This window comes from Pteropus vampyrus, unplaced genomic scaffold (assembly GCF_000151845.1).
Source record: "Pteropus vampyrus isolate Shadow unplaced genomic scaffold, Pvam_2.0 Scaffold2, whole genome shotgun sequence".
NCBI classification, from domain to species: Eukaryota; Metazoa; Chordata; class Mammalia; order Chiroptera; family Pteropodidae; genus Pteropus; species Pteropus vampyrus.
The window spans coordinates 30,336,035-30,352,052 of NW_011888783.1; the positions used below are offsets into that span (position 1 = coordinate 30,336,035).

The following is a 16,018-nucleotide window of genomic DNA, read 5'->3' on the forward strand; positions in this document are numbered from 1 at the left end:
ATGGTCAACTGATTTTTGTCAAGGCGACCAAGACATTTAATGGGGGAAGAATTATGTTTTCAACAAATGGTATGGGAAATTGGATCTCCACATGCAAAAGAATGAAGTTGTACCCTTATTACACCATATACAAAAAGTAAATAAAAAATTTTCAATCCTAGATACTACAGCCAAATCTATAATTGTCAGAATAAATATAAGAGTAGCTCTGCATGATTTTAGATTTGGCAATGGATTCTTATTTATTTCAACAAAATATGAATAGCTTTTGGCTTTGTTCTTTTCAGGATTACTTTGGCTATTTAAAGTCTTTCATGTTTTCATACAAATTTTAGGATTGTATTATCTATTTCTGTGAAAAAAGTCATTGGCATTTTGATAGAAATTTCATTGAATCTATAGATAGATTTGGATAGCATAGACATTTTAACAATATTAATTCTTCCTATAGAATGGAAGAAAATATTTACTAATTATATGATGGCTGAGGAGTTAATATTCAAAATACATAAAAAAAATTCATGCAACTCTATAACAACCTCCCCAAAAGAATCCAATTAAAAATGGGCAGAGCAACAGAATGGACACTTTTTCAGAGAAGGCATACAAAGGACCAACAGGTACTTGAAAAGGTTCTCAACATTTACTAATCATCAGGGAAATACAAACCAAAATCATGATGAGATATCACCTTGCATCTATTAGAATGACTATCATCAAGAAGATAAGATATAACAAATGTTGGTGAGGATGTAAAGAAATGGGAACCCTTATGCACTATTGGTGGGAATGTAAATTTGGTCAGCCAGTGTGGAAAACAGTATGGAGGTTTCTCAAAAAATTACAAATTCTACTTCTGGGTATATATATTCAAAAGCAATAAAAATGGGATATTGAAGAAAAATCACACTACCATGTTTATTGCAGCATTATATACAAAAGCCAACATATAGAAACAACCTAAGTGTCTGTCAATGGAGAAATGGATAAAGAAAATGTGAGATACATATGCATACTCACACACATACCATGTATGTATGTGAATATATATATGTATATATATCTGTGTATTTGTGTATATATATTTTCTAGCCATGAGAAAGAAAGACAACATGGATGAATCTTTGGGACATTATGTGAGACAAGCCCCAGACAAATACCATATGGTAGTGCTTGAGTGTGGAATCTAAAAAAGCTAAACTTATAGAAGCTTAGAGTAAAGTGGTGGTTAACAGGGGCTGGAGAGGTGGAGGGATTGAGGAGGTGTTACAGGGTACAAACTTACAACTTGAAGATGATAAGTTCTGGATATCTAATGCACAGTATAGTGATTATAGTCCACAGTATTGTATTATATACTTCAAAGTTGCTAAGACGAGATCTTAAATGTTCTCACCACAAAAAAGAAATAATGATTATGTGACATGATAGAGGTGTTAGTTAACAGTAGGATAATCTTATTGCAGTACATAACTGTATCAAATCAACATGTTGTACATATTATTATATTCAGTTTTCTCAATAAAAATAAATATTAAAAATAAAACATTGTACAATATAAAAGTTCTAATTACAAATAAAAATTTCAACCTAATTTTAAAAAGGAAATATTCATAAATTTTGTCTTTATATTCTTAAAAAAAGTAACTCATAAGCATGTCAAAATGCCCAGAAGCTATTATCTCTTACTTGGCCAATTACAATATCCTTATAAATACTCTTCCTGCTTCAGTTTTCATTCTTATACTTTATAGTATATTCTCTGTTGTTCAGACAGAATGATCCTTTAAAATTAAGTCAGATACACTGCTGAAAATATTCACATCACAGCCTATAAGTTTCTACCTGGTTTGATACCTGCCACCTCTCTGATCTCATACGCTCCCGTTCACCCTTCACTCATCTACTTCGCCTTTGGCCTCTTTGCCATTCTTTGTGCATGCTTAGCAGGGGCCTGCCCCACTTGCTGTTTCCATGATTCGAAAGGCTTTCCCTATGTGGTTCCCTCTACTCCCTTCTCGGGTCTAATTAAATGTCACCCTCTCAGAAAGGCCTTTCTGCTTCATGTAAATAGGCAGCCCCACTCCCCTAAAACTTTTGACTCTTTCTTCTGCTTATCTTTTGCACAACATAGGAATCACCTCACATTTACACATTTTTTTTTGTCTGTTTCCTTCCACTATATTTCTATCCCTGACTCTTAGAAGGGAGGCTAGCACAGCAGAGGTGCTTAATAAAGATGAAGAAAAATAATTTTTGACTATATAAAAATTTTAAAAATATTTTATAGAAAACAACATAAACAAAGTTAAAAAACCAGCATTAAACAGTATTTTTTTTTAACCTATATGATAGAAAAGATAATTTAATACACAATGACCTCCTACATATCCCTTAGGAAATGACCAAAAACACATACATAATAGTCAGTTAAGAGAAAAAGAAGCAATAATGGTCAAAAATATATGATAAGATCTGTAAACTCACTAGTAATGAGAGAAATGGAAGTAGAAACACTATTTCTAACCAGCAAAATTAGGAAACATTAAAAAATATGACCGTCTGCAGGGTTGGCAAGAGCTGAGGAGAACAGGTACCCTCATGTAGTCTTGATGTCAGGACATTTTGGTAAACTAGATTGGAAGGCTATTTGGAAATATTTATTAACATGTTAAGGTACTTCTGTTGCACATATAGAAATCTTTATGAGTGAAAAACTCACATGAGTACACAGCATTTACATGACATTAGTCTATTTGGTTCCTTGAAATAGTGGAGACATGAAACAAACCTGTGTCCTAATGACAAATCCATTCCCTGGATCAGCACACTACCTATTTATTCAGGTCTCTGTTCAAATCTCCCCTCCTGCCTTTGTGATCGCACTACTTAATCTATTCTCAAGATTGTATTTTGTTTCCCAATGTGTGAAGATCATTCAAATATTTATTAAGAAAAACCTCTAAATACTGTTGTGAAAGCATAGTAACAATACCTTGTCAAGAGAAGAAAAGCATAGACACCTGCAAGAATATAAACCAATTTCTATGAACAATGATTCCTTCAGAGGAGAAGAATGGAAGACTTAGTCCTTTTGCTCTAGTTTTTAACAAAGAGCATGTTTATTTGACACTTTAGCCAAGAACAACAAAATGTCATTATCTTAAAAATAGATGGTAAAATTTGTAATTATTGATATTCTTTAATAATTTCAATAGAAGTTGGTGTTTGGGATTATAATTCTATTACATTAACTTTTCTCTCTAGAGAATGAATAAGGAAAACATGGCATATTAAAACAGCGAGAGGATTTGTGAGCATGCACAAAGATGCATGCACGTGAACTGTTGTTTCTCACTCTATTCCCACTTGAGAGATATGGGGCATTTTTGGTCCAAACATAGAGTTGTCATATACATAAGGGAAAGGAGCACCCTAACTTTTCCATTTTTTATTCCTAAAACCAGCCCTCTCAACCATCATCACAAAAGCAATATTTTTAATAGAAAACACAAAAGTTGGCAAGTGTTCAATATTCTAAAAAGGCTTTATTAATTTAGGAAACTAGTATTAGAATCCATGTTTTCTTTATGTTGTTATTCCCTACTTACTGGATGAAATTCTTTTTGTGCCAATACATATTGTATTTCTAGGACAATTTTAAAATTTGAAGGATTTAATGTGAAATTTTCATCATCTTTTATAGATATTCATAACATAGTCTTTGCACTTTTTCCTAAAACTAAACAGAACTGTTGAAATGCCCTTTTGGTGAAGAGCTGTATTTGAAATCTATAACAGATGAAGTGACAAAAAGTAGATAAAAACTCTACCACATGTATTTCTATTACTATGACCGCTACTAACACTAATAATAACCACTATTATTACTAGCATTTATTGAGTGCTCAGTTTATGCCAGAAATTATTCCAGGTGGCTTATGCATACATAGACTTGCTATATGTATAAAGTATTTAGACATGTGCTTGGTGTGCAATAAATGCTCTCAAGTATTAACTACTATTATTATATCTGATAAGGTAGGACCTATTAGAATTGTGCATTGGGAAAAACTTGAGATACTGAGAATTTAAAGTCCATTCTCTTAACATTAATTTGATACTTTTTTTCAGTAAAAGATATCTAACATGTTATAGTATATCATGTAAATGATCCCTTTCATCTGATTCTTAAATGAGGTGGGGGGAGTAAGAAAGCAGAAAAATCAGTTCATTTACTGTATCATACCAGAAAATTCCAAAGCAATTGAAACTAGCCACTCTAAACGTTATAAAAAAATGATTTTCACCCAAACTTGAAAAGCACTCGTGTGTGGTATAAGAAAGTAGGCTTTAAGAATAATAGAACTACGTTGCAAAACAATTTGAGTTTGAAAAGGAAAGGACTGAAGATTTTTTAGGATGGTAGATTGTAATTACCTAATTGGAATATTAATTCTGTTCGTCTTCCTACGAAGAGTATTTCATTTTTTGTTTTATTCCTTGGTGGTACATACAATTTCTGAAAACTAGATGTGCCTGTAAAAAAATCCAGTTCCCAGCACTAAGGAGCAAATGCACATTTCCTATTAATTGTTATCATTGAAACTGAGTATCATGGAAATAGAAACAGCAAATGGTAACATTAATAACTAAAAACAAAAACCAAAACAAAAAAAGAAAAAACAATTTCACTACATTGTGCAATAGTACAAAACAGGTAAAATATATTTCAGGGTTTAGATTTTCCGAACTGAACTGAAACTACTAAATGAAAAGAAACTTTGGAATGAGTTTGTTGTGCTTGTCAGTTCCATTTCATCTTATTTTGTGAAATATACAGAGGTGGTACAAGGCTCATATATTTACTGGACACTGTTCCACTGAAAATGCTGAGGTCCACATACCTACCGCCCACCTGAACTACAACAGCATTATTCACAATGGACAGCTTCTCCTTTGGGCATGTTTCTACAGTGATAACAGAATCCTTGGTATAGAACTCAATGTGCCTGTTGCAGTCAAATGTCAAAGAGGGGAAAAAAAGAGTCCACTTTAGCATTTTAGAATGAGATGCTAAAACATTTTTTAAAAAAATTCTCTGGTAGAATCAAAGACTAGAAAAGACAGCACCATGCTTTCAATCAGGTCTGTTTATATTATACTATTGGACAGTAGGGGTATGCCCAATTATAAAACCTATACATAAAGAGATTCCATAGCTCTCATGAATTCCAGCAGCAAAATGTACAATAGACAGATTACTTACTTACTGTATTTATTGATACTCCACAATTTTACAAACTCTAGAGAGAATATTTTACTTTATCATTTCTATTGGGATGCTGCCATTTTGAAGGAACTAAGGCTGTCTCTGATGTTTTATTTAGTTGTTCAACCTCCCAAACAAACAAGCACTCTTATTAGAGAATTCTCTTTTGAATTTGCCATGCTTTAAGATTCCATTCTGTAATTCATTAGTCAAAACTTTTCTAAGCATTAGAGGATTTAGTTCTTTGTAAGCCTCAGGATTGTGTATTTAACTATTTAAACTCCATCTCTTCTTTTTAATGAGTTCATGAGTCTCATAGATGTGAAGCTTCTCAAGGGATTGCATCTATTATTTATCCTGTAGAGAAGCCAGCACAATTGTCTGATGACCCTACTTTTTATTTTATTTTAAATCATGTTTAAGTTTATCCTTTATGGGTATCCCAAGGTCCTATTTCTAAAATTCCATTTTTTTGATAACCCTCTAAACTTCCTGATGTCTTGTAATTTAAGAAGTATGTTTTCTTCATATCACCCAATAGCCAAAAATGTGAGTGAAAGATTGGTACAGTAGCACACCTCTCTTCTGAAAGATACCAGTCCATTCTTCTATATTCATGTTGGTTATGATTGTCCAACTGATTATGTAGCTAATATTTTGGCAATCAGCCTCTATTGTTTCCACCCTAACCAGTTGTTCCAAGATTAGCCAGAATAGACTAAATGTATGCTATGATGATGAAAAACCCTAAAGTCTCAGTGTCTGCCTACAAACTATGGCTAATTCAAAGCTTAAAACAATACATTTATTATCTCAAGCTTTAATGAATCAAAAGTATAGGCAAAGTTTACGAGTCTTTTGCTCAGGATCTCACAAAGCTGCAAAAAAATATGTTGACCAGACTACATTCCTTTGTAGAGGTTAGTAGACTTCCAAGTGCATATGGTTGTTAGAAGAATTCATTTTCCAAATTCATATTCTGAGTATCAAATTTGCTAAAGTGCATAGAACTCATTCATATATCACAAAAAGTAGTTTTTCTCTATCTTTCCTATTGTCCAAAATAGTTTAATCTATGTTGTTTATTGTTTTTGTTTTACACATATTTAGTGACATTTAACTATAGTTTTTGTGACATTTTTTAAAAGATTTACAGTTAAACTCCTCTAATCCATACCCTTGCATCACAATCTTATTTTCTATGGGACTTGAGTTGTATCTATTTTGTTTAACTATGATAAAAACTCATTTCACCTTGCCACTATCACCACAATGAACCATTTAAGGTCACTTTGATGTCTATTTAAATATTCGATCAGCTATATCCCACACCAGAGAGATTATAATGCTGAGGGCCCAACTTTTCGGATAGGTTTTGGCTAGGGGATATCCTCAGAACTTAGAGGCCTCCCAGTTTCTTGATACAATGAGCTTTCCTTAGGCAGGCAGTTCACTTCATTGTAGCTTTCACTTTAAAGGCCAGAAAGAGAGTCTCTCCCTGCAATTTGTTAAGCAGAGTCTTTATGATGTAACATAGTAATATCTCACCACCTTTGCCATATTATGTTGGTAAGAAGCAACAAGTTCTGCCTGCTGAAAAGAGAAGGGCTTATACAAGGGTATGACTCATGAAGAGTCACTTTAGGTCATGCCTGTCATCGTGGTTTAATAAAACCAAGAGTTTATATCGTATCCATGCAAAGTCTGCTGCAGTTTTCAGTAACTACGCAGGGCAGCTTTCCTTCACGTGGAGTCTCAGACATCTAGGCTACCTCAGTTAGTGACACTATCACCTCAATTCGAGATACCTTCTTTAAAACTTTTGATTACACATGCACACGCACGCGCACACACACACACACACACACACACACACACACACACAAAGTGGTTGTTGTACTGTAGTGATTTAATTATGAGCTCTCAAAATTTATATGTTAACCCTAAATGTGACTATAGGAAAAAGGCTTTTAAAGAGGTAATTGATTTTAAATAAAGTCATAAAAGTGGAGCCCTAATCCAGAGATACCAGGGATACACATGATAGAGAAAAGACTGTAGGAGAGCACAATGAGAAAGCGGCCATTAGCAAGCCAAGGAGAGAGGCCATGGGAGGCACAAAATTTGCTGACACCTTAATCTTGGACTTCCAGTCTCCAGAACCATGAAAAATGAATTTCTATTGTTTTAGCTACCTAGTCTTTGATATTTTGTTATGGCAGCCCTAGCAAACAAATACAACATAAAAGAAAAATAAATGTTATTAGCCTAATATTTACAGCTTTATAGCTCTTTATCACCTATTTGCTTATTGATTTTAGTAGACAACCTGTAAGTTACATATTTGTTTTTTTAATTCTCATTCTACAGATCAGAAGGAGGCTCTCAAGAGCAATGTAACTAACGCAGTTACCTATTCCCAGCTAACTCGTGGACCAAACTCAGTACAATGTTTACTTTGTATTCTGGGGTAATCCAAATTTTCAATAATGAGTTATCTCAAGCAAAAGTGATTAATTGAGAAGCCTATAAACATTTGCTTTTGGCTACAAAGGGATGTATGGACTAAGATTGCTGCCCCATACAAACTTCAATTTAATTGGAAATTACCAAGGAATATTTATTTTAGCAGTTGCAGCTTGGGGTTTAATTATGTTTTAAATTTTTTATGGTTTTAGAAAACAATATCTGAAGGAAATAATTATAACAACAATATCTCTGGTACTATTATTAGGGTGCACATGTCACTGGTCAGGTCTCTATGAGAGGAATAGCCAGGAATTTCAAACAGTTTGGGCAACTTTTGTTAAAACTGTAAATATGACTGGGGGAGTAAATTCTTCTTTTGCAAAAGAGATGATTGTTTAAATAATAAGGAAATGTCCCCCACCCCCGTTAAAGGTTGGTCTTGTTAAGTGCACTCTTCCACAATGTGGGCAATCACTAGTTTCCATGGTACATTTAACATAATTAATATATGCATTTGTATTTGCAAGAGTCTTTCCTCTTTTTCCTTTGTTCCTGAAACAAACTCTACTCATCTTCATACCTGTTTTCTTTGCTGGCTACTAGCATCTGTCCTTAAAATATGCTTTAGTTCATTGAATTTTCAGAGCGTCAAATTTGCTGAAATACATAGAACTCAGTCATACATCACAAAAAGTAGTTTTTCTCTATTTTTCTTATTGTCCAAAATAGTTTATTTTGCTTAGTGTTTCTGTTTTAATACATGTATTTAGTGTCATTTAGCTATAGTTTTTGTGAGATTTTTAAATTGCCTAAGTTTAATACTTAAATTTAAGTCTTCTAATCCTTACCCTTGCATCATAATCTTATTTTCTATGGGACTTGAGTTGTGTCTGTTTTTTTTTTAATTATGATAAAAGCTCATTTCTATTTCCTGCCACTGTCACCACAATGAACCATTCCATGCCACATCAGAACATCATCTGAGGCCCCAGTCTAGTCTCATGTAGGAATGCCCATTCTAGCTCTTGCTTCAATAAGTTGATGACATTCTAAAAATTCAGATAAAGCTCAGGCTCTCCCCATCAAACTCCAGAATAGTGGTCAGCTCCTATTTTCCAGTTAAGTCTATTAGGGTTTATGTGCTGGAGGTTTTGCTTTAGGTTAACAGACTGCTGTAGTGTTAATAAAAGCATATGCGAAACTGCACACACCGTCTTTTTTTTAAAAGTAAGTGCCTATTAAAAATAACTATATGATAATTAATGAGGAAGGAAGGTAATACAGTGTATATGGTTTGTCAATATTGTAGTTAGGTCATTCATCTGTGGAGCAGTGGTATTCACCTACTTTCTCCTTTGTTTCAGAGACATAGAGTTAATATTTCACTTCTTATTTTAGACACTCTCACAAGCATTATTTTAAACGGGCAAACAAGGACCACTTCCAAGATAAAGAAAGTTGCCATTTTTGATGATGAATCCATAATGAAGGGAATCCTCATTCCAAATGGACTTCTGTAAGGCATCATTCTCCTGAAGCTACGTATGTGGGACCAGTTAATGAATGTTCAATTAAGTTGTAACATACTTAGAGACGTGGGCGATGTTTATGTGACACTAGCTTACTTTAAAACACTCCCTATTGACCTTTGCAAAAATAATACCATAGCATTTTGAGATGAATATTTACAGTAGGTAGAAATAGTTCTTAAGTGCTAATTCCCAAACCACTGTTTGTAAAATGTCCTGCTTCTTTGATCTATGTTTTCATAGGCTTCTTCAGGCAGAGACGAGTAAGATTGCCAAGTTCAACAAGACAATTTCTTATTTGAGAACAGATGGCACCTGCAGCTCTTAAATGGCAGGAATCAAGTAGACCAGGTTACTTAAAAAAATATCATTTAATTTGTCACATGATAGAATCTGCATCAGAACTACTAGGTAGCTACATTTGAAGAAGCTTAAAAATACATAAATTCAAAGATAATATATCATTTAAGTAGAAAATCTGTAAATAGTAATACTTAATACTTTTACGTTAAAAATACTATTTTAAAAATGAGTTCTGTTTGTTGATGAATAGCGTCTTTGCAGTGGATATCTCTCTATTCAGGACTTATGTATGTGTAAGTTGTGGGAGAAATATTTTAAACCAAAGCTGTAAAATCATCATAGTTAGAGAGCTAACATGAGGATTTTTACTTCATTTACATTCATTACATATTATGAGTTTAATTACCTTCCTCAAATAATACCAGTATGAGGGAAAGATGCTGAAGAAGGCGTACTTCTATGATGATTTTATTGATTGTGACTGATGGATGGCATCAACATTTCATAGTGAAGAATCATGGTTTTGTTACATCAGGAAAATTAAATTGGGAGAGTTATTTTCTTTCCCAGTGATAGTGGCAGTTAGAATATTTCACCTGTAATGAGATGTGTGCGTTATGTGCCATCGTGAACCACGGCTCAGCCATTAAATATATGTAAATGAAGAGAAACACAAGAGAGCTCGGGCATAATAACGTGCAGAACAGAGAAATGGATCCTGGAAAGTGATTAATTTATTTGATGATGCCTCAAGTGAGGAATTTTAGGTCACAAATGAAGTGACAGAATGACAAATTACCATTTTAAAGAATTTACTGGGCATCATTACTGAACAATTGTCAGGTAGTTTATGGTGGCTGAGAAGATGGTATAAATATAGATCTTTTCCTTATCTGAGATGAATTATTAATCACCTTTTTAAAAATCTTTGTGAGTGATGGTTGGCCGTCTGATTGGAAATAATGTGTTCTACAATTTTAACTAAATTCTAATATGATATGTAACAGGAATCTTTACAATTAAAGTCTCAGTGGAGAGTGGTAGGAGGTTTACAGTCAATTGCAGTTTTAATGTGATAGAAGAGGATGAATCCACTAGCATGTTTCAATAGATTTCTTTAGGTATATTATCCCTGCTGTGATGTTATTCAAATGTTTACAGTTTATTTTCATTTGAAAAATGACATTCAGATACTTAAATTGTTTTCCTTGGTTTATTAGTTAATGAAAATGGAATTCTAGTAATTACTATAGTTTTGCAGCCTGCCACATTATTTAAAGTGAAGTGACTGCCTTTGTCAGTGACATTATAAATGTCGTCTTCCTGTGTTTTGTTCAATTTTTGTTTGCTTTATCTATGTCATGTCCCTTCTCTGTCTATGTCACAGTGTCTAATACCAGTAACAACTGGAGTGTGAAAGACAAAGTCAGAATTTGAAATAAAGACGTTTTCTCAAGTTTCTTTGTATGTTTTTATGATTAACGCATGTACTGACCTGCTTTGTACATAGTATTAACAACTCTCCCCCCAAAATAAAAACAAAACTCTAATATGAAGTGCACTAAAAAAATCTAAACACAAATGTCTGTTTATGTTAGAAAATTTAAACCAGAATTTATATATCTATTCAAATATGATCAGCCTCTTAGACCAAATGTATTTGCTATTGGAGAGGGTTTTTGTGTTTGTATGTGTGTATTTTAATAAGGATTAAAGACAGGGGTTGTTTTTTAAACAATATATGCTAGTTATTTAACAGAGTAGAAATGTCTAGAGAATTATTTTTGACAAGCTTGCTCCTCAGCAAGCAAATAGCAGTTGCTACTTTGCATTTTAGATGGGAAGTCCCTAAATGACTAATCTTTTACCTGGAAGAAAGCTTTAGATTTTGCTCCTTTTTCTCTATTATGTGCACTTTCTCATTTCAATCTTGATTCATTCTGAGGATACATGAAAAATTTAAATAAGTATTTCCCATGTTACCCATGACATCTTACATTACTGAACTGGCAAGAAATTTAAATTTTGAATATACTGCTGCTTTTTAATTCATTTTGTTTTTACTTTTTTCCCCTTCAACCTAGATGGTAGAATTTTACTTAATCTTCTGTCATTAAAAAAAGAAAACAAATAGAATTTTTTTTTTTTTTAATTTCAGGGTCCAGTCTATGTCACGCTGCGTTTAGAGAATACCTTGGCTGTGCTGCTTCTGCACAGTGCTTTCCTTTTCTACAAAGGATACTGAGGTTTCTCTTGGTGTGAATAATGGCACATTTCAAGTAAGTCCATCCCGATATTTCTCCATTAGAGAAGACCCTCATCTCTACTTTCCTTTTGTTCTTGCTTGCCACAGAAAATATAAACATGCAAATAAATAAATGTGGGCATGCCTTTCTAGAGAAAACTCAAATCCTGTATAAAGTACTATAGAGAGATTGAACTTGTTTAACCTAGCACAGTTCAGAGTAGTCAAGAGTATTATCAGAGAAAGAATGACTGCTTTATGTGAACTGAGCTCTTCTGCCACACTTTAAATACTTTTCGTCTTCTGCCAGCTTACATCAGCTCCTCAGAGGGAACTGCAAAAATGAAATGAAGATGTCTTTGACTCCAAAGCACTGAGAGAGCAAAAGAAAAGATTTTTACGTAGGATGGTGAAGAATAGATTTTAAATGAACATACAGACGTGGGAAAGGAGGTGCATTATGCACTTACAAAACTATGATTTTGGGCCCTTCACATGATTCAAGACTATGAGAGAGGAAGAATGGGAACATTTGATTAATTGAAATTTCAATGAATGGTCACTATGCCAAGTGTATAGAGAAAAATGTATGTTAGCAATGCCCTTAACAATCTTACAAATGATGAGCAGTTGGGCCATGAAAAATGTCCAGACATTTCTTGCAATTCTACAACTTGAAATTCCTGAGTAGTTTTATTATACCAAAATGACTTAATTATGTTCATTTTTATTTATTTATTTATTTTTTTCATTCTACCAGTGTCAGTTTATTGTAGGAAGAGTGTTTTTCTGACTCCCTTTTCTTCTCCAAATCCTTGTGGTGGCATTTCTCCTATAAAAAAAAAAAGAAAGAAAGAAAGAAAAAGAAAAGAAAATATGACTACATAGCCCCAGAAGCCTTCTTTCTACTGCTTATTTTTACAATATATTCTTATAAAAATTTTCAAATGCATAGCAAGTGACATCCATGTTGCCATAACCTATATTATACCATTCATATTTTACTATACTCATTTTATCATATATCTATCCGTCATCAATTCATCTTGTAATTTTTAATGTTTTTTCAAATGAATTGTAGACACTATTACATTTCTCTTAAAAGCTTCAACATTTGGTTACTATTAATCAAAGTTTAATATTTATTTATTTTCTCATGGTAAATTTTAAATATAACAGAATGTGTACTTGTTGAGTTTTGATAAATGCAGATATTGATACAACCCAAACCCCTATCAAGAGATAGGAACATAACTATCACCCCAGACAATTTCTTCATTCCCTTTCCAATCAATATTCTACCTCCACTCCCAACAGAGGAAACTGCTCTTTTGATTTTTTCCCAATAAAAATTAGTTTTGTTTCTGTTAGAATTTCATATAAAACAGAATCATATAGTATGCACTACTTTGTGTCTGGCTTATATAACTCTTTCAAACGGTTTTTGAGATTTACCCATGTTGTCACATATATCAGTAAGTTTTTTTTAATGGCTTAATAATACTACATTTTTCTGAGTACACAGAAGTTTATCTGTTCTCCTATAAATGGACAGTTGGGTTACTTTGAATTTGAGGTATTATGAATAAAGCGGAGATAGATATTCTTTTCATAGACTTGTTATTTCTTTCGAATACATACCTATGAGTAGTATTGCTGGCTCATAAAGTATACGGTTATTACAAAAAAATGACAGACTTTTAAACAAAATTATTGTACCATTTTATATTCTCACCAACAATAAACAAAAATTCTGGTTGATCTACCTTCTTGACAACATCTAATATTGTCAGTGTTTTTATTTTAGGCTGCTTTGCACTTTCACTTTTCTAGTTTTCCCCTCGTCTTGTTTATGTCATCGAACACTCTCTTTCTTCAGGATTTTTTTTTTTAATCAGCCTTCAAACATGTTCTGATATTTTCCTCCTTTAAAAACAAAACAAAACAAAACAAAACAAAGCAAAAAACAAAACAAAACAAAACAAAACAAAACATTTTTGACCAAATGCTCCCCTCCAGCTACCTAATTATTTCTATACTCTCTTTAAAAACTAAGCTTTTCTTCTTTATTAACTAATTTGCCTTCATTTTATCACTTTAATCTACCTGACTTCTAGATGCTGGGTTCCTAGACCCTTGGCCCTGGGGGCTCTTATGTTCTAATTGTTCTGTTAGGAGAATAGTGTTAATTCCTATGACTTTTAAATCAATCTCTATACTAACAATTTTCAAATTTACAACTCTAACATGGACTTCCCTGTCAGTTTCATTTGTCTAGTTTTCATTTCTACATGCCCATGATTCTGATATCTCCAAGTCATCGTATCTGAATTTTAGCTTGCAGTATTCAAATTATTCTTTTCCTCTGGGATTCTTAATCTCTGCTAAGATTATGCGTTCCCTATTTTTACTGTCTGGAAAAAAAAATCTAGTAATTTTCAAACCTAGTTAAACAACCTAAAAGCTGTATTTCAGGAAAAATAAAAATAATCTAAAAGAAACACCTAAAATGCCTAATGTCCAAAAATAAATTAAACAGTACTTAGAATGAATAAGAGACATAGCTAAAGTTGTTCACAGTGGAAATTTTGCTGCCTTAAGATACTTGTATCACAAAAGAAGAAAAATAAACATGAATGAGTTAAACAATTAATTTCAGGTAATAGAAAAGAAACAAAAAAAAAACTTGAATTAAATAAAGGATGAAAGAAATAAGGATAAAAAATAAAATAGAATTGATGAAGGAAATAAAACAAGTAACATGTCAAAAAAGAAAACCAATAAGATTTTTTGAATAGACTAATAATATTGTCAAATCTTCAGCAATACTCATTTAAATAAAAGAGAGGAGGTCCAAATGAAATTTGAAATAAGAAAACAAGCATAAATGCAATAGAGATTAAGGAGATAATAAAAAAATACATTTATATTTTTGCCAATAAATTAGAAATTTTGAAAATGCAACTAATTTGTCACATTCCCAGCAAAATTTAGCTTACTTAAAATAACTCAAGAATAAATAGAAAATATGAATGGTTCTATAACTATTAAAGGTATTAAAATAATAATTAAAGTTATCATTTTAAGAATTACCAAATTCATGACTCTTGCCAAATGGCTCCAGGCAGTACACAAGCTGCTGGCCAAACTTGGCCTGCTGCAGGGTTCCTCCCAGAAGGTCCTGGGGCTGGCACGTTGGTGGCCAGTTTCGACCCAAGCTGGAGCACCACCCATGGCTGCATCTGAGGATGACACATCCAAAGAGTAGACTGGGTAGGCACCAGAACCCTTCTAAAGTGAATCTTACTCTGTAGAGTTAGCTCCTTACTGGTCAGTCCTCACAGCCAATCGTCTTGAGGGTCAGTCTCTCTCACTGATGTGCAAACAGGAACTAAGTCTCAACTACAAGATAAGGGCACACACAACCCACATAAAGGACACACCTGAAGCACCTGACTCAGGTGACCAGGGAAGACTATGCTACTGGGTCTCACAAGATACCTACTCCATAAGGCCACTTTACTAAGACTGAGACTTAGGAGCCCTACCTAGTACACAGGGAGGCCATCCAAATGAGGAACTTCTGGGTGTTTATTTGAAGAAACCCAAAACACTACTTCAAAGAGACATATGCATCCATGCGTTTATTGCAGCTTTATTTATAATAGCCAATATATGGAGGTAACCTGGGTGTCCATCAATAGATAAATGGATAAAGAAGAAGTGATACATATATACAAAGGAATATTGCTCAGCCATAAAAAATAATAGAAAAAAGAATGAAATCTTGCCATCTGCAACAACATGGATGAACCTAGAGAGTATTGTGCTGAGTGGAGTAAGTCAGAAAAGAAAAATGCCATATGATTTCACTTATATGTGGAATCTAAAGAACAACAGCAACAACAACAACAAAATGACCAAACAAAACAGAAACTAAGTCATAAATATAGAGAACATTTTGAGAGTTGCCATATGGGAGGGAGTTTTGATAGAGTTAAGAAGTAGAAATTGATAGTTAAGAAATAGTCACAGGGATGTAAAGTATAGTATAAGGAATATAGTCAATAATATTGTAATAACTGTGTATGGTGTCAGATGGATACTAGATTTATCATAAATTATATAAATGTATAATTGCTGTGTTGTACACTTGAAACTAATATTCAATTGTATGCCAATTGTAATTGAAAATCTAAA

General features: G+C 33.1%; 1 long non-coding RNA gene across 2 annotated transcripts in view; it reads left to right on the forward strand.

Moving 5' to 3' along the window:
• The window catches only part of LOC111739019, a 134,634-nt gene that overhangs the window by 68,150 nt on the left and 50,466 nt on the right, over positions 1-16,018 (forward strand). Inside the window, exons 3-4 of one of the 2 annotated variants that reach the window (XR_002780059.1) lie at positions 11,732-11,852; positions 12,129-13,568. This is a non-coding gene — a long non-coding RNA (uncharacterized LOC111739019). Of the gene's footprint in view, positions 1-11,731; positions 11,853-12,128; positions 13,569-16,018 lie in introns of those variants that run through there. The other variant, XR_002780060.1, reaches the window with a different exon arrangement.